The 22,220-nt window shown below is 38.7% G+C and overlaps 1 protein-coding gene and 1 long non-coding RNA gene across 51 annotated transcripts in view; one reads left to right on the top strand and one right to left on the bottom strand.

Annotated features, from left to right (window-relative positions):
* The window catches only part of ARPP21 (cAMP regulated phosphoprotein 21), a 160,664-nt gene that overhangs the window by 4,339 nt on the left and 134,105 nt on the right, over positions 1–22,220 (bottom strand). The window lies entirely within an intron of this gene.
* On the top strand, positions 3,447–4,786 carry LOC128930008 (uncharacterized). Its single transcript, XR_008477469.2, has 2 exons — positions 3,447–3,585; positions 4,575–4,786. It is a non-coding gene; the product is annotated as an uncharacterized LOC128930008 (long non-coding RNA).

Below are 22,220 nucleotides of genomic sequence, written 5' to 3'. Positions count from 1 at the left end.
TGAAAACTTCTGTGGCTATTTTATCATTTTATTATGACATTATTTCAAACCACATAAAGCTCTTTGTACCATAAATTATTATATACATAATAAAATAACTTGAGATGATCATAGAAAACCTATGACCAAAAAATTTCCCTCTGATTTAGTTCTATAACAAAGACCAGGCAATGTAAACTCACTCTCAAGTCCATGTAATTGTGGCTATAATAGGGCTGTACTTCTGGCTGAAAATTGAAAGCACAAGTTGAAAATGAGATGAGTGCCATTTGATACTTTTGACTATATTTATTCATACACTGAAAGGCTTTTGACCTCAATGGAGCTTTGCAGAATATATACAGCTACAATGTAAACAAACTAATAACAAAAAGAAGAGGAAAGGAGGGAAGGAGAAGAGGGAAGTGAGGGAAAGAGGGGCGGGTCACTTAGTGTCTGCAGATTATTTGTGTATTTCCTTATTGAAACCTTCCATCCTTTCACAGAGGCATCTGTTTAAAAATAAATTAGGTGGCCTTTAAGAGATTCATTTAATACACCATCTTCTAAACAAAATTTGTGTGAAGGGAAAATAATAGAGCTGTGAAGATATTCAGAAAGCAGAATGTCTTGCTTGGAAGAGGAAGCAATCCTTAATAACAAATAATATTTAAGGAGAGAAAAAGAGTGGGCAGGTTGGGTTGCCTCATCCCAGCAAAGGTGCAGAGCCTGTGAAAGCAGGATTCATCTTTGTTGCCAGCCCAAATGCAGCTGCCCTGCCACAGCATCTCCTTCTCTAGGCCTCCTCTGCCTGATGATTTGTGAACGTTAATATTCAGTTATGCATAGCAATGGGCTACCAGCTCTACACACTGGGGTTCCCATGGTAAACACACTTAAGGCAAATAAGGATTTATGTGGGGAGTGAGTACCATTTCAAAATGAAAACTTTAATGTAAGGAGAGCCCAATTTATATTCATGAATCCCATCCATTTCTCAATTCTCTCTCCAGGCAAGAAATTTACACCTGCGATGGTTTAATTGGGGGTACGCGTTTCTTTAAATTATGTCACAGAAGGTAGAGAACAGAATAGTCTTTAAAACGGGCAGCTGTCTGGATGTGAATCTGAGTTCTGGTTCAGAAATAGACAAATAGAAATGAAATAGCAGTGACCTACAAATGAACCGACAATGTCTGCCTGGGACACACCACCCCCGAAGGCAGAGAAGGCAGCACGGGTGGGAACTGCTGATCTTGTCTATTCAAATGAGAAATGTGTTCCAGTTTGTCAATTCTTAGCTGTGAAATGATCACTTTTTCATATTTATTGAGGATTAGCAAGATATAATGCATCTTACAAAATGGAAGCAGCAACAGTATCTGCCCCGTAGGCTCGCTACAGAGTTGATAAAGACATTAGCTATTTTTATTATTTCTTTTTCAGTCAAGATCGATTCAATTTTCAAGTCACATGTGTCATTTATTTTCTGGAGGTAAAAAGGTTAGGAAATGGACAAATGCCTCCCAGCAAACAAAAGAACGCACTTGACAAAGACCGAGGAGTATATAAGGTTTAAAATGTCTGCGTTGTATAGATCTGAAATGGAATATGTTTTCTACAACCATTGCATACTATTTGTAGTTTGAGGATATTCCGTTAATATTCAGTCAAGAAAACATTTATCTTCATGTGGCACAATTATGAACAATTAGAATGTAAGTTGATTAGGGATTGTAGAATGGCATGGCTGTGAGTAATATTATTTTAACTCTTATTTGAGTAGTTTGTTACAGTTGCAATAGTTTGGAAATAAATGAAAAGACAGACAAAATAGTAATCTCTATTTCTGCCTTTCTGTTATGCCTGCTGTTAGTTATGGAGGTTGAAACAGGGAAGGGAGTAGTGAAGAGAGCAAATTTCTATACTGAGCACGTTTCCTCAGAAGCTGGCCAATTCTCACAGCCTCTCCCAATCCACCCACGCAGTGTGATATACATGTGTTTAGTAAGGGAAGTAATCTTAATATGGTAGAATGTCTTTTCAAATGATTAGAATTAGCGAGCTGTTTAATATAAAAAACACATAAATTCTCTTGGAAATTTCACAGGAACCACCAAAAGCCTAGCTTCTGAATCAAACTCTGCTTTTTACATGGTGTGAGGTAGAACCACAGTAGCTTAGCTTCATGGCATAGCTGGTGAATAACATGTAGAAGAAAACTGCTTATCCAGAAAAGCCCTGTCCTTTAGCTAAAGTTTTACAGTTTGTGTATTTTGCCACTTTACAGCATCTGCCTGGTTCTTTGTCTTGGCTTCCTATCAATTTTCGGTCCTTTATCTTCTTTGCGGATTTTCCATTAGAAACTAGCTATATTTGTTGATCACTTACTCTAAGCCAAGCAGCGAATTAAGCTCTTGTTACAACAATCCTAGGGGGCAGTCAACATTACTAAACTCCGCTTGCAGAAGAGAAAACTGACTTAGGAGGATACAGTAACTTGTTAAGGTCACACAGTTAGTATGAGGAATTGTAGCTAAAATTTAAGTTGTGGTTTTCTCACTTTGGCATGCTCGCTTTTGTGTGCTAAATTGTAGCACCATTTATTTATACATTCTTCCAGCTCTCATACACCTCACATAATCCCTGTTATGTGGCAAGTATTCAATGACTGCTTATTACATTAATTGTTTTCTCAATAGTTCAAACAAGTAAAAAAAGATAAGAGTTATGCTCCACAGTTTGTTGAACAAGATTTTATTAATAGCAAATAAAGAAAAACAGGAGAAATTAAAGGTAAAACATGACGGCCTGTCAGAATCAACTCATATCACTCAGTGACAGTTTGAAGGCTTGTTACGTAGAGAGTGAGGTACCAGGAAGACAGTTGAGGGGTGGGGTATGGGTGGCGGCTATTCAAACAGACCCCTTACCCTTCATTTACTTCATTTTTAATCAGTGATACTATAGTTTTTAATTACTAGGACCATTTCAAATAATGGCTTTCCTCACAATCTTTGAAGAGACTGTGTATTTTTTTCTGGCTTGTTTTCTCAAAATAATCTTAAATCTTGAAATACACAAATAACTTAATTCTACATTAAATATAAGATCAATTCAATGATTTGAGTGTTCCAGGCTACTGGGTGTCTCTGGGAAAGTTACTTGGCCTCTGGAAACAAGGATAGTATTAATATTATTTGAAAGATAAAAATAAATTAAAAAAAAAAAAAGATACACAAGGACTGCCAAACCACCTGGGACATCAGATGAGGGCCTGGAGAAATCAACCTCCCTCAGGCCACATGGAGATGGGTATACTTTTGGAATTCATAGACTACTGTCAATCTGCTCTCTAGTTCTATGAACACTATGGATTTGTTTCCCCCTCCCACTTCATTGCAGGGGCACATCGTCTTTAAGACAGAAATATCTTCTTCTGTTGATAGCACTGTGGTGTTCACAGTAGCCTCAGGTGGAGAAAACAGATACACAGCTTGATATTTTAGTGTTGCTATGCTTTAATGAAAGAGGAGCCACTGCCTTATGCCTCAGAGACGTGGATTTTGGGGTCATGGATGTTCCTACCTGCAACTTCTCCTTCAGGTAAAGTAGAGGAGACCCTCCTCAGTTTCACTCACAATGAAGCCTGTCAGAACCAGGGATTCTTGGGCACAAGGAAGGCGTCTGATTTCACTGGTCTTTGTAGACTCTGTCTTACTCTAATTCAACTCCCAGGAGATAAATCCAAGGAATGACAATGTAGACCAAGTGGGGCTAACTTTGATAAACAAGGTGTGACTCTTTCTTTTGCCTATATGCCAACCTCCCAATTTGTGTAATCTAAAATCCTGAGTAGAACCTTTAAAAGAGGAAAGTAGTATAGACTAGACTGGAAGACATTATTTTCAAACATGCCAAGAAATTAAGATACAGTTTAAAATATATACTCTTGAAATCATAATTAGGTGCTGTTCTGTCCTTATATAGGAAGCAAAATAGCATAAAGTGATTCTGAAACGTATTTTAAATAGGATGTACAAGATATTGCTTTCTTCCCTTTATATTTTTTTGCTATTGAAGTTCATTATCGCTTCTTTCATCTTTGATGTAAAGTCTTTTTTTTTTTAACTTTATTTATTGGCAATTGTTTTATCCATCCTTTCTTTTCCTTACCATTTATTATTCACTGTTTTCAATTGCTTGGGAACTTGGTACAGGATGACCTGCAGGGAGCCTGCATGGGCACGGGGGTAATGCAGAACTCATCCTGGTAAAGACCAGTCTATCCAGATGAATTTGAGGGGAGCTGTGACAGGCCCTAAGAGGAACCACGCTTCCTGAAGCAGTAGTTTTTCTTCGTACTTCCTCTTTTGCTCATTAGCTTTCATACTACACAGAGTGTAATTCTTAAAAGCCTCTTTAGTGTCCCCCGAGAACCTTCACGGATGGGTCATTTTCTAATGGCAGTACACATCAGATGAACCATCCTATTACTGCAAGCTCGGGGCCTCTTCACTGCAATTATACTATCCTGATCCATGTTATCACAAACACAAAGCTGGTTTTCTTTCTTTCTTTCTTTTTAAAATCAGGGCAAACATGAGACACATTGTTAAATGACTAGAGGAATGGATCATGCACGGAATTTCAATGAATACCTCCAAGGGAAGCCAGCATTGAATTCCGTTTTAAATGGAAGAGGCTGTCATATTATTGAAGTAATTCTCTGAACTTTCCTGGCCCATAGTGCTGTGCTGACATCCAGAGAGCTTCAACAACCCAGAGGGAGAAAGACTGCATGAAAGACTCACAAACGTTTTACTTTCTTAATGAGGTTGCGTGGCGTAGAAGAAAATGTGGCATTCTTGCACCTCTACCCGCAGTGTTAATTATGGATATACTTAAAACCAGGCTGGGAGGCAGCAAATTGCTGCTGAGGCAACATTAAGTAGCTTTTTCCCCAGACCAAGCTTGGGGCAAAGTCAAGATGGAGATGGCTCTAATAACTGTCCCCATGATATTCCTCCTGGTGGATATTTTCAATGATGAAATGCTGTTGGCCAGCTGACTACAGCAAGACAATTATGAAGTCAAAAGTCACAGGGTCAACGTCATTGCGATCAAATTACTGTCACTGTTGCATGGCTACAGGATGTAACCTAACCTTGGCCAATTATACTGAAATGAGTACCATGGCCACAGATTCAATCTATAGAAACCCACCTGTCACTACAACCGAAATAAATAAATCAATAAATAAAAACTACTTCACAAGGAACTGATAAATTTAAAGTGCCCCTCTTGGGCCGGGCGCGGTGGCTCAAGCCTGTAATCCCAGCACTTTGGGAGGCCGAGGTGGGTGGATCATGAGGTCAAGAGATCGAGACCATCCTGGTCAATGTGGTGAAACCCTGTCTCTACTAAAAATACAAAAAATTAGCTGGGCATGGTGGCGCGTGCCTGTAATCCCAGATACTCGGGAGGCTGAGGTGGGAGAATTGCCTGAACCCAGGAGGTGGAGGTTGCGGTGAGTCGAGATCACGCCATTGCACTCCAGCCTGGGTAACAAGAGCGAAACTCCGTCTCAAAATAAATAAATAAATAAAGTGCCCCTTTTTATATAATAAAGCATTATACATTATCATTCCCAAGTAGTCAACCATAACCGTCTTCTTCAAGTCCATACTGGCAGGACTCTTGCTCAAACCTTGTTCCAGTGGTAGATTTAACAATAGTAGTCTTAGAGTGGTAGCATCTATTGGGAGAAAACCAGTAGTTTTCTAGGGCAAAGACAATGAAGACAGGAACCAAGGCAGAGGTGGTAGAGAAATAGAGAGAAAAGGCACAGAGAGTTATTTAGGATATGAACAGACAGAAACAGGAATCTGTGATTTCCGGTGGTATCACATGGTTGATGGACATGAGCATGAATTAATTGACTGCACTGTAATCAGGAATATCAGTAGTCTGCAGCTAACTGTCTCTGAAAAACAAAAGCCCTGATTTGTGGTGCTTGCTGATTTCTGTAGTGTAAATATTCCCACCATGCCTAGTTTCAAGGTACAAAGGGCTTAACAACCAGCTGGCAAAATTCCTGATTTTTAAACAGTTGGCTCTTGTGAGCCAGCATGTGATAGCTCTGGCATGCTAATGACCTAATACTCAATGTCAAGCAATCATATTTTCAGTTCACTTAAATTTTTGTCCCTTTTATCCTTTTTTGTAAAATGTTATTGACTATTTGTTCTTTGCCATTTGGTATAAGAATGTCCATAAAAGCCATTCACAGAGCTTACACAAATGGTGAAGACAGGCCACAAACTTGCAGTGCACTTGGAGAGGCACCTGTCTCAGACTGTAGAATCACAGAAGAAAGAGTACTTACTTCTATTGTGTATGGAAATGAGAAACACACAGGAAAAAGCTTCCAAGAGGTCATACTGAGCCTAGCATTAGAAGTTGAGCAGATATTTGCTAATGGGGCAAGGTAATGTGGAAATAATCAGAATAAAAGAGGCATAAACATAAGAACCAGCAGGTGCAAGGGCAGAGATACAAAAAAGTGTTCAAGAATTGTAAATACACAGATATAGCAGTAGGTTAGAAACAGGCAGAAGCAGAAGAGCATAGAAGTGGAGCTAGGCTAAAATCCTAGAGTCGGGAAAGGCTCTCTATACAACTGGAATGTAATGCTGAAAGACTTAAGGTGCCATGTAAGGTTTATAAGCAGAGCAATGAAATGATGGACAGTCATTTCATAAAGCTTCTCCCTGAGACACTGGGGTTGTATAACTGGAACAGAAAGTCTACTGGAAAGCAAAAGAAATAATCTAGGGCAGAGATGATGAAGACGTGAAGACAAGGGTGGCAGCAACAGAGAAAAGAGACACATCAGAGAGAGACAGATGTAGGATGTCAACTGTCAGAAACTGCCATCTATGAGCTGCAAGGAGGGGGTGACAGAAATTTAAAATAATAATAATAATAATACATTCCAGGTTCTGATTTGGGTAAGGAAGTGGAATGCAGTGCGTTAGCTATAAATACAGAAAGAACAAGTATGTAGAGATGATCGGAAAACACATGAACAAAAAGTCTGGGGTCTAGGGCTCAGGCAAACGACCTGTCTTAAAGGCACAGATTTGGAAGTCATTAGGACACAGTTGCTCTTAAAGACAATATATGAGTATATATAGTCTTTGAGAAGACTGTCAAAATGAAGTTATCAGCACAGTCATATTCAAATATGGGGCTAAGAAAATAAAACCTGAATAGGAAGTGAGGCATAGTAGGAAACTTGGAAGAACCAGAAGAGAATGGTATCAAGTAAGAAGAGGTAGGGGAGTGTTTGAAGGAAGAAAACGGTGACAATGTCCACAGGTGCAGAACTGCCACGGAAGAAAAGAAAGCAGACCCTAGGTTAAAAAGAACATACCGGTGACCTCAGCAATAGCAAGGCTAGTGATAGGGACATCAGCCAGAGAGGAAAAAAAAATGCCTTTGAGAAGTCTGGCAGTGAGGCACCATGCTGGGTAGAGAAAGGAGAAGAGAGCCAGAAGGAGGCATAGCATTGACGGGATTTTATAGTTTGTTCTTCTTACTCTTTCAACATGGGACAAATGTAAAGGGTTTGTATATTTTAAAAGAAAGATTAAAAATCTGGGAAAGAGTAAGAAAATCTATGAACCTGTCATAATTCTGTCATAATTCATAGCATATTCAATATCAAAGGTTGCATACAGCCAAGAAGGCTGGAATTTGGGTGACAGGGAATTGAACTTTCTCTCTGAATTATCTAGTAGCTCTCCATGTCACCTTCTACTACTGTATACCTCATTTGATCCAGCAGCAAAGTGTCCTGGTTTTTTTTCTCTTGAGGATACAAGACAGCTCAGAGAGCTGATTAGGAGTCACAACCAAATGCTATAACATAATTCTGGGAAGACAACAGAAGCTACCCAAGATAACTTCTGAGAAGAACCTGAAATAAATATGCACTTATTTATCTGATGAACATGATTAGTGTTTTCTGAGCCACATGGAATTGCAATAACCCAGGGAAGACTTGGTTAAAGAGAAATGAGAAGTCCATGGTCCCACAAACTCTCCACTGCAAATTAATTGACATGATCAATTGATAGGAATACCATGCTCTGTATTATTTACTAAAATGAACCATCAACTGAAATTTCCATGAAGAAAGCGAAACAGGCTTCAGTAAGATGTTTTCTGCTACACCGTGGATACATATTCTTTGAGCATATGTATGCACAAAGCACTAAGTACTAATGTTTTTGGGATCAAGTTTCCTTTGATTTTTCCTTAAGGTTCAGGTAGATAAAATCAGTCAGTTTTAAATGCCAGAATTCTATAAAAGATAGAAGGTCCACTTGTTTAACATTTCATTACAACCCAATAGAAATTGATTAGTTCTAGATTATCTAACGTATAGCTCATTGAAAACAACACCACGACTGAGTTTGATATAACTCTATGTATTTTACCCATAAAAAATGTTTTCCAAGGAGAATTTGGGACTAAACATTTTTAAAGTTTTCATTATAGAGTTGGGGAACATGACATCTGATTCCCTGTTATTCTGTCATTTTATCAGAATTACAGCAGATGACCCCAAAGTAAAGAGTGTGGGCACCAGATGATGTCACAACCCCAAGCAATAGCAAAAGAGATACTTTCTACTCATCTGTGTAATCAAGTAGATGATGATTTTCCTTGGTAACAGCAAGAAGAAATGTCTTTAATCTCACCTAGCGAGGTATTGTTATTTAAAAGGGTTCTTTTATCTGGCTTCAGCCTTGTCCATACAAACAAATGGGCTTATCTTTTCAGCTGGCTGGAACTGGAGGCTATAGTCCACACTTAAATCAGATTTTATAATAATTAAAGTGAAAATAAAACTAAAGGACAAAGGCCTGTCCTGGAGACCCGTTGAATCGTCCCTCTAGGGCAGGCCGTTTCCGTCTTGACCAAGAAGTTTCACTCCTTTAATGTCTTGCTCCAAGGGAAGAAGAGAAGTGTTTCAAATCACTCCCTCATTCACTTTTCCCTTCAACTCAAAGCATTCAGAGATGATACTTGCATTCCATCTTGATTAAAAGTGTTTTATAAGCACCCAAATGAAGCATGAGTATTTTAAGTGGTCACAAACATCTTTTCTCAAAGTTCCCTTGAGGCTGCAGAGGAGCTCCCTCACCAGGGGACAAGCAGCTGTCTAAATTCTCAGGCAGAGGGATCCCTGTCTTTAGAGTAATGAGATAGCAGGAACACTTGGTCTAAGAAAGCCAGCAATAGTCCTCACATTTTATCCTTGGCAGGACACCAGGCTACTCACTGAGGGGTGCTGCAGCAGGTCCATCCACACCCAGCAAGGTCTGCAGGCTGCCGTCTCAGAGCTTTGGATTCTCACTGCTTGCCACTCAACCCAGCCTCACCATCTCGCCTGTGCCTCTGATTGCCTGCTTCCCCATTCAGCTGAAATGCATTGTTCCTGGGTCAATGGTTCTCAAGTGTAGCCTGCCTCCAAATAACCTCTGGGGCTTATTAAAACACAAATAGCTAAGCCTTAATGCCCAGAGGTTTAGATTCTGATTGAGTAGATTTGGGTTGGGGCCACAACATATGCATTTCTGATAGGTTCCCAGGTGATGCTGATGCCACTGGTCTGGATACCACACTTTGAGAATCTCTGCTGGGCCTTGGCTCTCACTAAACACACTGCCTTGAATTCCTATTTTTTTTTTTTGTTTGTTTGTTTAGCCCACTCATTATTTGTTCCCTAACAGAGTAAGTAGTGGGATCTGGCAAATCACACTATGTAGGAGACCATCTCTACTCTCTGAGTTCTTTGTTCTTATCTGTAAAATGGCACAATATTTTCATGAAAAGTTGTCAGAATGGACTAACATCTCTCTTGTAAGACATATACCAGTGGTTGAGCCCCTGGCAGTAACCAATATATGCGATTGCTCGTGCCTCATTATTTGCACACCCCACTTTTATGACGTTGAATCACATTTTATCACTTATTTAGCTCCTGCTTTTTAGGTGGATTGCAAACTTCTGGAAAAAGAGGCACATTTTATACATGTTTATTTAGGCCTGTATTTCACATTCAGTGCCTCAAGAACATTCACTGATGATGCTGATTAAAAAAAAAAACTGTCCTATTCTAGCCACCCCTCAAGTATCTTGCAATCAGAAAATAAGCTAGCAAATAAAAACTTGAAGAAAATGAATGAAGAAGCAAGGTACCCAGAACACAGAGTCCAAAGGCTTGCCAGTGCAGGGGGGAAATGGTTTATCATCATCACAAATAGAAAAAGAAAACTCTGGACAGACAGTAGCTAGTTTCTCTTATCCCGTTTGCCTCTGAGCAGGCGGATGGGAAAGTGGTTTTTTCTAACAGCACAGTTTTTAAATTCCACCTCTTGATGATGGGATGTGGCAGTGATAGGTCCAGAAAGGAAAAGGAGGAGGGAATATGGAGAGGGACTAAAAAGAGGGCTGAGAAAAGGGAGGGCAAAGGAATCTGAAACAGGTTATGTTTGGCATTCTCAAACTGGGCGAGGCATTTGGAAAACAAGATTCCAGTAGCCTGGTGTTTTTAGGGTGTAATTGTGAATTTGCTCCTTTATGACTATGCATTAACATTTCACCTAAAAGAAAAGCAAACAAGAGAACCGATCTCACTCCTCCTCGAGGTAGTATTTCTTGCTTTTCTAAACCTTTTTTTTTCTTTTGACCCTCACTAAGCCTACATTTATTTATCCCGAGTTTGAACAGTGGACGTGGTGATATCCTGGCACACGAAACTCTGGGTGCTGCAGCTGAGGTTTAGAGGATGAAGACAGCTATTGTGCAGGATCACACACATAATTTCCATAAATCAGGGACAAAATCCCAGTTTTTAACTTCCCCAGCATACATGCCACAGTGCTTCCTCCAAATGTGGCAGACTAGATCGCAAGATATATTTTTGTTTTCTGAATGCTCATACTGAGGAACTGTGCTCTGTTTTGTTGGTAATAGTCCACAAGTGCTTCATAATTGGGGGGAAAGCCATTTTCTTCCCTGACATGTGCCACTTCTGCTGCTGTTACCATGTCATTACTAGGAACCCAGAGATACATCTTGTGTATGTGAATTGGACTTAACCTAGTTTGCCTCCAGTAGCTACCAACAAACTTTTCTAAGCTGAAACAGAGTAAGCCATTAGGGAGAAAGAAAATATAAGTTTTGGAGGTTCAAAGAATGTATGAGTTGCAAAAGACAGAATCAAACTATCTCTTTTTCAAACTATCGGCTCAGTTCTATCATTCTATCCCAAAGTTTAGAAATACATATTAGTAGTTAATACCAATAGGCAACATTTCAATATAGTAGATTAGTATAGACCACACTTACACTAACTCAAACAGGAAACCAAGCAGTCTCCTTTTTTCATGCAAACTAATAGTAACATTTCCTGGTGCACCTTATTGTACTCACAGGGCTCAGTGCTTTGTGAAATGGGTATCGTTATTATTTTCCTTTTATAGAAGATAAAAGTAAAGCATGAAGAATTGTGTAGATTAATACCAGATTGTTTACAAGTGCCAGAATTAGGACACAGGTATTCCAGTGACTTTCCCCGCCTCTCTCCCCATCTCCTCTGAGTCCTATCAAGCAATGGAATTCCATTCAAATGAATCAACTGAAGAGGTTTTAACAAAGATAGTACTGTCAAATGGGTAGGCAAGTTGAGGGATCAACAGGTGAGGAATACACCGGAGCCTAATAACAGTAGGGAACTGTTTTTTCCTCTTGTCTGCAGGTCTTAGGGGAGGAGCCAGTGTTAGGAGCAGTTAGCAGGAGCTGAGAGGAGGGGCTACCTGCCAGAACCAACCTCATCCCAAGGTGAAGAGGGAACGTGAAGAGGCCGCTCTCTGGCTCTCCCTCTGCCTGCTCTCTCTCCTTCTGCCCTTTGATCTCTTGCCGCTGACGCCTTCCATTAGCAAAACCCAGGTGGAAGCAAGGGGCAAAGGAACCTGACAGATGCAGTTTATGGGGTCAGGAGAGATGCATAGAGAATGGCTACGTGTTGGGAGGAAACACAAAATAACCAGAACTCCCCTTCCCTTCATAGATTACAGAGATGTGTTTCTACATCAGGAACCATTTCCAAACTACTGAGACAATCTTCTTAACTGAAGATTTTTTTAAAAGAGTTGAATAATGCTTTTAGTAGAATACTGTCTCTTAGTTTTAGAGATTTTTTTTCTTCCTTCAGAAATTATCCTTTTAACACCTGATAATACGTCAGATGATGCACTTAGCATGACCGCTTCAGCAATTAAGTAAATGTTAACTCTCAAATTTATATGTCATTAGCTATTAGGGTAGAGTGTTTGACTCATGGTCCTAATGCCTGCCTTTCCATTTGGAGGAAATGGCAATGTTTGTAGGGAACTGATAATAACTTAGGAAGTATTATTAAGCAATGTTCCTGTTTAAATATCTTGTAGAGCAAAAAAAGAAAAGTTAAATATTCAGTATTCAACTCAAGCAGTACTACTCATTTTGTTGAGTTTGACATTTTCCTTTGCTGGCTGCACAACCAGATGGCTGAGATCAACTAGATAACAATGGGTGAAAGCTATTTCAGGGAAATGAAGAAGAAAAAAGGAGGATCCAGTTAATTTCTACAGTGACTCTAACTGGTCCTTGCAATTCTGACATCATCTTTGGTTTAGAAAATGCTATGCTGGAAATTAGTCTCAAGTTTAGTACATATAGCCATAATTTGTTCAAATATTTAAAGCAATCATCTTCAAAGTGAGTAGTATGAAGTGATATTTAAATGAGACTGAATAGTCTTTTGGCTTAAATCTAAGGAATTTTTGCTTTCTAATGGAAAACTCACAAGCTCCATGCCACTGATCACTGACTCTGTGACTCTGAGAAGTTGCCTATTATCTTTGAGCTTCACTTTTCTTGCTTATTAACTAGGAGAAAGTTAATTCCCAACTTCCCAGGCTTTTGTGGAGCTCAGGTAGATATCAGGTAATGTGACTTGCCCAGCACATGGCATTTACTGTTAGTAGCTGGTATTAATTTCCACTAAATGGTGCTCAGTAAATATGGGTATTTTCACTCTTTTCAGAATGACACCACAGATACAGAACAAACCGGGTGTCGGTAGTCCAAGACAGATCTTCCCCAAACAAACAAACACACGCACTATTCCTGGAACTGCCCCTTCTAGGGCTTCAGCTAAATTTCCACAGGAACCAAGATACAGTCATTATGTGCTAGCCCCATGGAAGAGACCACGGGGCAGGCAGTGAATGCTCTTTTCTGCTTTTGGATTATAAAGAAATTTTAATCCCTAGTAGCAAAAGTGGCAGAAGCAGCTCTGAAAACGATGGTAGGCAAAACTCTCAGTACAGCAGGGAGTGAAAGGTCAAGCTGGTCCTAACTGGGAGCAGATATCCAGGCAGGAACCAGCTAGAAAGGCACTTGGGCCCAGGCTCCCACTCCTGGTAGAGCACTGACTTCTGAGTTGTAATTTTAGGACAGCAAGGCTGCTGTATTCCTTAGTTAGAAGCTCTATGCCATGTGTGCCACCAACTACTCAGATAAATCTGAGGTCCCCTTCTTGTCCTCATATAAGGAGTAAACCCCGTTCCGCTGTGTCTTCCATCTCCTAATCAAAGCTATGCTTATACTTTCTACAATAGCCTACATTTTCTTCCCGTCAAAGAAGAGCTCCCTTTCACCCAAAGTCATCCTAGAGAAAAAGGGTGCTGAGTGCACTCTGGATTCAAGCAAGTACCTTTCCATTTTTTCTGGTGACTTATTAAGTGGAACTCCCTGTCATTGCATCAGAAAGAAGACACAAAATGTTGCCCACCCTTCTGCTTTCCCTGGCCAGCTGCTCTCACTAAGGGCCTGTCTTCTAACTTGTTAGACTATTACGGTTCTTCTCAGTACCTAGCGTATCTGAGTCCCTTGCAGAGGTATAGAGAAACTTCCACTTTACCAGTATTTCTAATGTAATCATTTCATTATTTTTTTATGGACAAAATGGTTGAGCAAGTGATTTTTTAAAGAAAGCATAATATTTCAATTAACATATTATTGATAATCTAATATTCTTCGAAATGCAATATTTAGTAATACTCTCAACATACATGGAACAATGTTACTTTTTTCCATTTAACAAATGCGAAATGATGTTTAATTTATTTTCTATTTATCTATGTAAAACATGATTTATAAACAGACACCTTTTGAAATATTGGGCTTTAGGAATTGAATAAATAGTAAAATGTACATTAAAGACACGTTAAAGTACCAAAATAGACAAAACATCCAAACAATGCTTGAAAATGTCATGTTTTATGCATGTAAAAAGTCAACTGGCTGGTTTTGATCTTTGTATTTTGTTTCTAATTGGTCAATAAGAGAAAAGTATTTATGCTGCTCCCTGCAATCACTTACCCACAAAAAGTATTACAGATTATAGATAGCCTTTATTCTTTCAAAAAAAGCAAATGAGATATGTCCCTATTTTCTGTCTCTATATTTTGGAATTTATTTATCTATTTTTAATCAGTAGCTTATATTTAATATACATTGTAAAATATATTGCATAAAATGAAGATTAAAATCCAATCCACCTTTTGGCTCTTTCCTTTTTTTTAAATAAAAGGCAAATTTTTCAGTTTTACATAGGATGACCAGGTATGTCTGTTAGTGGCTGTGGCTCTAGTTTAATTATTGATAGCCCTCATTTGGTAAATTGTACATACATGTCTACATACACATATGTGTATACGCTCACATGCACATACATATGTACACTTACACACATAGCCACATACACCCTGTTTTCATGTGTGTATACACATTGTTATAAACATGGTGAAGGTTTTGTTGAAATGAACGTAGAGAAATGGGATTCGTTTCGCGCTCCTGATAAATTGCATTGCAGCCTTTGTTTCTTGTTTTCTTTGTCTTTAACCAAAGGTTCACTATGCATGTAAGTTAAATGACATAAGGCATAGAATTAAAACTATTTAAAACAGTTTGGCATCTAATTAGGTTCAAAATAGTGCCCATAGAAATGAGGGACTGAGTCATGGCACACTCCCTTATCGAATATCTACTACCAGTGTCTCAGAGAGCATCGCCAACATTCTTTCTTTGGGGATTGGGGTGGGACAGAATGGTTATATTAATTTGTATTAATCTTCTTTAAATTGACATATTTTACTTACTATCTTTAACAGCAGAAATTCCCGGATACCTTGAGTCCTCAGTTTAGGAAGTGCTGCTTAATTTCTTAATTAGTCTTTGAAATGGAAAGAACAGGGCACTACTAAAAAAAAATTACTGATCGAGAGCACTGACATTTAATACTTATGAAGAAATATGGATCACATCAAAAATTTAATAAAACTATTGAGCCCCTTTTTTTTCTCTGCAACCCTTTTTCTACTTAACTGTACCCAGGCACATATAAAAGCAATTTGCATAAAATTTCTCTGGTTTCTTCTGGAAGCACAGAAACCCAGTTACAAGAATCCGGAATTGAAAACCCTTAATTGAGCAGGAGATGAGCAACTCTCATTCTTTATCATCCAAGTATAACACAATTCAAAAGGAGTCCGCTTCTCCACACACTCCTCCAGAAGGATTCTAAGTATTTAAAAGGGGGCAGAAGAATGGGAAGGAGGACTCAAAGAATTCATGAGGAATGCATATGCATTGATAAAGAAGAATTCGATATCACTTAGACAAATGCAGGCATCTAAGATGGATCCAAGAGAGACAATCTACAGCTTGGAGAGGTCTTTGTGAATTTAATGTAGAAGCCTCGTTTTCCTGATATGACATTTCAAAGTATAAATTTTGTCTCACATAGTAATATTTTCAGCCATGTTTGTAAAACTTTTCTTATTATATGGGAAAATTTTCTTAGAAAGGTCTTGCTATGTTGCCCAGGCTGGCATCAAACATCTAGGCTCAAGCAGTCCTCCTGCCTCAGCCTCCTGACTAGCTGGGACTAAAGGCGCACATCACTACACCTAATAGGAAATCATTTTTAAGCTGTTATTAAGTCAGTGAGCATATTTTTGGAGATGATCTCTGTCTTACTATAGCTAAATTTGTAAGGTATACTTAACTGAGCAGTGAAGCTTTAGTCCCTTACCATCAATATTGCTTACAGCAAAAGCGGGACACAGACACTGCCTTACAAATGTGTCTGATTAAAATGTGTTCCCAATACCTCCTGATAGAAACATCAGCTTAGTTGATATTGCCTTGGTAATGATGCCAGAGAACACAGAGCTACAAGTGCCCATATTCAAAATAGATGTAGCCTAAGATGCAGCACAATAATTAGTTTTATTATTAACTAAACTAAAAAACATACAGCTGTTACTTTTGAGAATAAAATTTTAATTAAAGAAAGTTGTTATTTCAGCAGGTGAGGGCCCTTGGAAAGCTTACATGATGAAATTTCATGAACTATAACTCCTTAGTGGCCTGGCATTATTAACAAGATCATGATGAAGGACATAGTTGAGTAGCTTAAAAATAAATGATTACAACCACTTTACCTAGGTGTGAGAGAGCTGCTGTTTGATACCTGCTCCCCATGACTACACATTTAATGATGTCTCAGTGGATGCAAACATTCTAACACTGGTAAAACCATTTTGTGGGAGGAAGTAACTATAATTATTGTTTGATTTTGTAGTCAAGTCATGAGAGGCAATATATTACAGTAAACACCTGGTCTTTAAGACAGATTCCTTGTGTATTCTAGGGCAGTCACTTCCCCTGCCAAATTTCTACTTCCATCATTTGTAAAATAGGGAAGGAGATAGATACATAATGTCAATCTCACTGGGTCGGGGAGAGGATTAAGTGATGTAATACCCTTAGGCAAACTGTCTGGGATATAGAAAGCACTCAAGCCTTGCTTATAATTTTAAAAGTGGTTTGAAGTTAGAAATTCACTTCCTGCTAAAAGTACGCCACTCCCAGGGTTCACCAAAAAGGCATTATATTGTAGCAATATGTTTTATCCACAAGATAATAAACTTGTTACTCATTTTCCTCTTTGAGTCCTATAAATGATAAGAAATTCTATGCTTATGCTCAAGATATGGCCAAAAAAGCTGCTTTTCAAGCACAAAATCCTTTTTATCTCACTTTAATAAAAAGCAAAATGGCTATGAAGAATAGCCAGCTCTAGGCAAAAATAATTGCAACCTAATAATGCCAGGCTGTGTTACAGGAGTGCAGTTCTGGGAGAGCAGCTGATCCACACTCTGGCACACACCCCGAGCTCAGAGGCTAACATCAATGCATCAGCACAAGCAAGTCTGTGCAGCTGTTTTCAGGCATCCAAAGCTCTTTCATTTATTTGCAACTAATAAATCTGTGATTGCCACACAGATGACTGCCCAAAATAAAGTGGAATAAAAAGAGAGGAGGACTAGATCTTGTAGAGTGTAGTTCACTGGACCAGGAAAAAAAAAAAACAAAAAACATGCTGGCATTGAAAAAGGCATAAAGGAAATGTGGTAGAGAATTTGAGGCTTTGAGATCCACCCAGGAGGATGCTGACTCATCTCTGAACGCAAAACATACCTGACTGCTGAAACAAGGACTGCTGAACTAATCACCAACCAATGGTTCAGCATCTGAATGCTGGCTCACTACATTTACCGAGTTGTAAAGCTCTGGGCAAGTTACGTTACTTCTTTTGGCCTCAGTTTCCTTATCATTAACATGACTGTAAAACTAGGGGCCGGGGCTAAACTGGATCTGTTTAGGATCTCTTTTGAGTATAACATTCTAAAATTCAAACAGAACTGCTTTATTGGGACAATTTGGTAAATATTATTATGACGCAATTTTTTTAAGCTCTGGAAGATGTTTCCCATTTAAATATTCTTTCTTTACATTTCATTTCCAAGAATAACTGATACTGATACTTCATACTTCAGCAGATGCCCACAAATGCTTCAAATTAAACTTGTCAAATTCATCAGTTTTACTTTTCTGACTGGGTGCAATAACCAGCTGCAGCCAAATTTAGAATTTTAATGGCTTCAAATAACAGCTACATTTGCTACTTACAAAGATAATATTGAGCCTGAACCAAGTCTGATATTAAGTTGCTAAAATAAATCTTGCCTAATGTGAATTAGATTTTCTTAGAGTCTATTAAAGTCAGTCTACATTAACATGATTAGGAATAAACAAACAAACAAAAAACGAAAATAAAACTCTTGGTCTGAACACAATATGGTCCAAAGGCTTTAAAAATACTTTGTTACATTATATGATTATGCCACAATTTTCAGTCACTTTTCCTCTCCTTCTTGACTATAATTCCCTTAAGAGACTGCTTCTATATTATTCATCTTTGTCTCATTGTTCACACTTTGCTTACCCTGCACATTCTATGTAGTGTGATGTCTGCACACAGTAGATGACTAATAAATGTACTGTATTGTTGTTGAATAACTGTTGATAGATAAAATATCATTACCTCCAGGCTCATTTTGTAATCAAAGTGCTCATGTCTGTAATCTCAGCACTTTGGGAGGCCAAGGCAGGCAGATCTCCTGAGGTCAGGAGTTGGAGACCGGCCTGTCCAACATGGTGAAACCCCGTCTCTACTAAAAACACAAAAATTAGCCGGGTATGGTGGTGAGTGCCTGTAGTCCCAGCTACTCAGGAGGCTGAGGCAGGAGAATTGATTGAACCTAGGAGGTAGAGGTTGCAGTGAGCTGAGATCAAGTTACTGCACTCCAGCCTGGGTGAAAGAGTGAGACTCTATCTTAATTAAAAAAAAAAAAAAAAATCATTACCTTCTGATATTATGTAACACTTCACATAAACTTCTTATCACTAGAGAGTAGAACACACAGTAAACAAGTCTGAGGCAATGGACACCAGTGGGCTCAGAGGTCAGGAAACTGATGGAAAGGCCAGCCTTATAAGAGCTGTGACCATCAGTGCTCTGACTTCCCATGCTGGCTAAGTAGGACTCTAGGTCCTAGGGAGAGGCAGTACCCCCCACCTCAAAAAGAAAGAAAATTATTTCTAAGTGGATCCCAAGGGCACTAGCACACTAGCAGATGGGCGCTATAGCATGAGCAAGGTGCATATCCAACTATACCTGAGTTTCTTCAGGTTAAAAAGGAGAGTGCTGGCTGACTCTACCACCGCCATCATTTCATGACCTTAATGTTTAGCCAATATTGATGAGCACTGTCCTGCTTTACTTTGAAAATCCTGGATTCTCCTTATTGACTAGTAATTCATTCTATTTGTCACACCAAACAGCCATCTACTAATCAAAATGATATATTACTGCAGTGATTCTCAACATAGCCTCTCATTGTAGAATAAATCATGAACGACACAAACTGTCGATTAGGGTATGAAGAATGGTGGCATAGGATACAATCAGCAGGCTACTGTTTACAATGTAAGAATTTTGTATTTAATTCTTCTGGCAGGCTCTCTACCATGCTTAAAAGTAGTGCTCAGTAATTGTGAAACCAACACAAGGTGGCAAAATCACTGCCCTCCAATGAAAACTCACAGCTAAGTGCATTTACATTTCTAAAGTCTGAGTGTGTCTCCAGACCATTCTTCAAGAGTCTTCTAAAAACACGGCAGCAACTATGTGACTACAAACAGTAAATTCTGCATGTGGTGAAAAGAACCATATGCTATTTGAGAATGCTCGGTTCCCTGATCGTTGAGATGAAAGACCGCATTTCAAAGATTAGAGGCAGCATGAGCTAGCAAAGCACCAAACTGTTCCAAGGCAAAGAACACTGAACCATTTTACTAGTCCTGCTAATATACATCCTGAAAGAAACTACCATTGGTAACACCAAGCCAGTCTTTCCTAGGAAAAGCTGATGAAGAAAAAGAAATGAATAAAAGGAGGAATTTTAGACATCTAAGAAACTAAGATGTTCTTTCTATAAAAAAAATGTAGAAGCAGGATTTGGGGCTATGTTGGTAAGCAGAATGTCATATAAAATAGATTTGGATTTTATCCTAGGGAATATTTAAAAATTTTTTTCCAAATGAGTATTTTGCAGTCAACAACTGTTTTAATAGAGTAGGTTTCTAGCTTCTTTTAGATTTGCACTGATGCAATGTATTCTGTTAACTTTACCAACATGGAAACTCCAAGTGGTGAGTCACCCGGATTGTGAAACTTCTTCCTGGGCTACATGTCCCCACACTCCCACAAGGGTTGTACACTTCTTATTTTTGTAGTCAGCAATAAATTGTTTGTACATTTTCAAGCCAAACCACCCTATGCCCGTCTAAGCAATGACTCTATTACTGCTATTTCTATATCAAATGGCCTTTTCTGTTTCTCAGCAAGGTAGTATGGCTTTCGTTACTGGAATGTGTTCTTTCCTATGCAGGGAACAAAGAAAGTTTGTCCCAAATTATCATCAAAAGGGCTTGGAAGGATAGATAGAGATAGTGTTAGCCTAGGGAACCTAAGATAACCAAGATCAAATCTGTAGGCTGACAAATTATTATTCTTTGCAATGAGGGAGGCAGTAAAGCAGAGGAGCCACAAGGTATCTCCACAGCAAGAGACATGAAGCATGTTTCGACTGACTTAAAGCAATGCAGGGCTGGGTCAAGGAGTCCACATCCCATCTAGATCACATAGCAGACTCAGGATCCTATTTCCTTTGGAACTACAAAGCTAACATAGATGTGGAATCTTGTGAGCAGAAATGCCTACCTGAAACTCCGCCCTTGGGTTGTAAATGGAGGCTGCTACTTTATGTTATAGTGACATAGGTCTTCCAGGCAAGAGTGGAGAGGGCAGTAGTTACTGAAATGAGAAGGGTATTATGATGCCCTACAGGTGCAATGATACCTCTTCGCAGGCACGTTGTTTCCTATTACTTTTTCTCCTGGAATGATCTGTGTCTCTACTGCAGCCTGACGAAAAGCTGTGTAGATTTCTACTTTCTCAGCCTGAGATGTTTACTTTCTCAAGATACAGGTATATAATCACATAGATATATAATCATGTATATACACATATACATACATATACACATATGTATATAGACAGAATGAGAGATGAAGAGAGTGAGAGAAAGAAATTTCTTCAAGGGTTATTAATAATCATTTCCCATTACCTTTCACTCATGCTTAATATAGGTTGATACTCAAAGGAGAAATTCTTATATATTAGCCCTTTATCTGTAACCTGTAACATTTCTAATTCTTTAGTAAACTATGCCTGTAAAGTGAATTTAGAATTTAAAAATGTTATGCTAGTATTTAAGGGACACTCTGACAATATGACAATAAATAGCAAGCATTTAATGATAAAATGATTATAGTAATAACACTATATTATGGTAATGATTTAGAAAAGGGTGCAGGTGGCCTTTCAGTGATAAAACAAATTAGAGTGAGTCATGCTCAATTAAGCACTTAAAAATGTAAAACTCAACATGCTAAAATGGGATTTTTAGTAAAAAGCAAATTTGTGAATGGGATTTCTTATAGAAGCAAACAATCATACATGAAATAATGTTCTCTTTTAATATATATTTATTTTGTTCAAGAATACACTAGTATTGAAATTAGTGATGCTATCATAAATCAAATACCAGTTAATTTTATTTTATTTGATGAGTAATTATAAAATAGTGGTAGTCTCATATAATTGGTTTTCTAGAAAAGAATTGAGACTCCCTATGTCAGTGTTAGCCAATGTCCCATGTTTCAGAAAATGAGTAAATCTTCCAAATGATAGGCCTTCTGCTGCTTACTGTTTGGAGCAGAATTTGCCAGCCGAAGCTATTCTGGAGAACAGGAAACCACTTCCATTCCACGGATTCAAAGAGAAAAGGGAATGAGGTGAGGGTCTGGGGAAAAGAGGAAATGAGAGGGGGAAAGGCAAAATTCTATCTACTTAAAACAGTGAAGAATCTGAATCCTCATCTCCAGCCCATCCTCTCTCTATGCTTCATTCATCATGCACACACACACACACGCGCGCACACCACACACACACACACGCACACACGCACACACACACAAGCATGGGGCACTGGGCATGGTATGAACCTGGAGCTGGGTGGCTTTGCTTGGGTCAGGCCTCAGTCAGGAGACAAAGTTGTTGAGAGAACCAGAAACCATATTAA

Source organism: Callithrix jacchus, chromosome 17, assembly GCF_049354715.1.
Source record: "Callithrix jacchus isolate 240 chromosome 17, calJac240_pri, whole genome shotgun sequence".
Classification (NCBI taxonomy): Eukaryota; Metazoa; Chordata; class Mammalia; order Primates; family Cebidae; genus Callithrix; species Callithrix jacchus.
The sequence above is the reverse complement of the archived record's forward strand: the minus strand, read 5'-3'. Positions and strand labels throughout refer to the sequence as shown.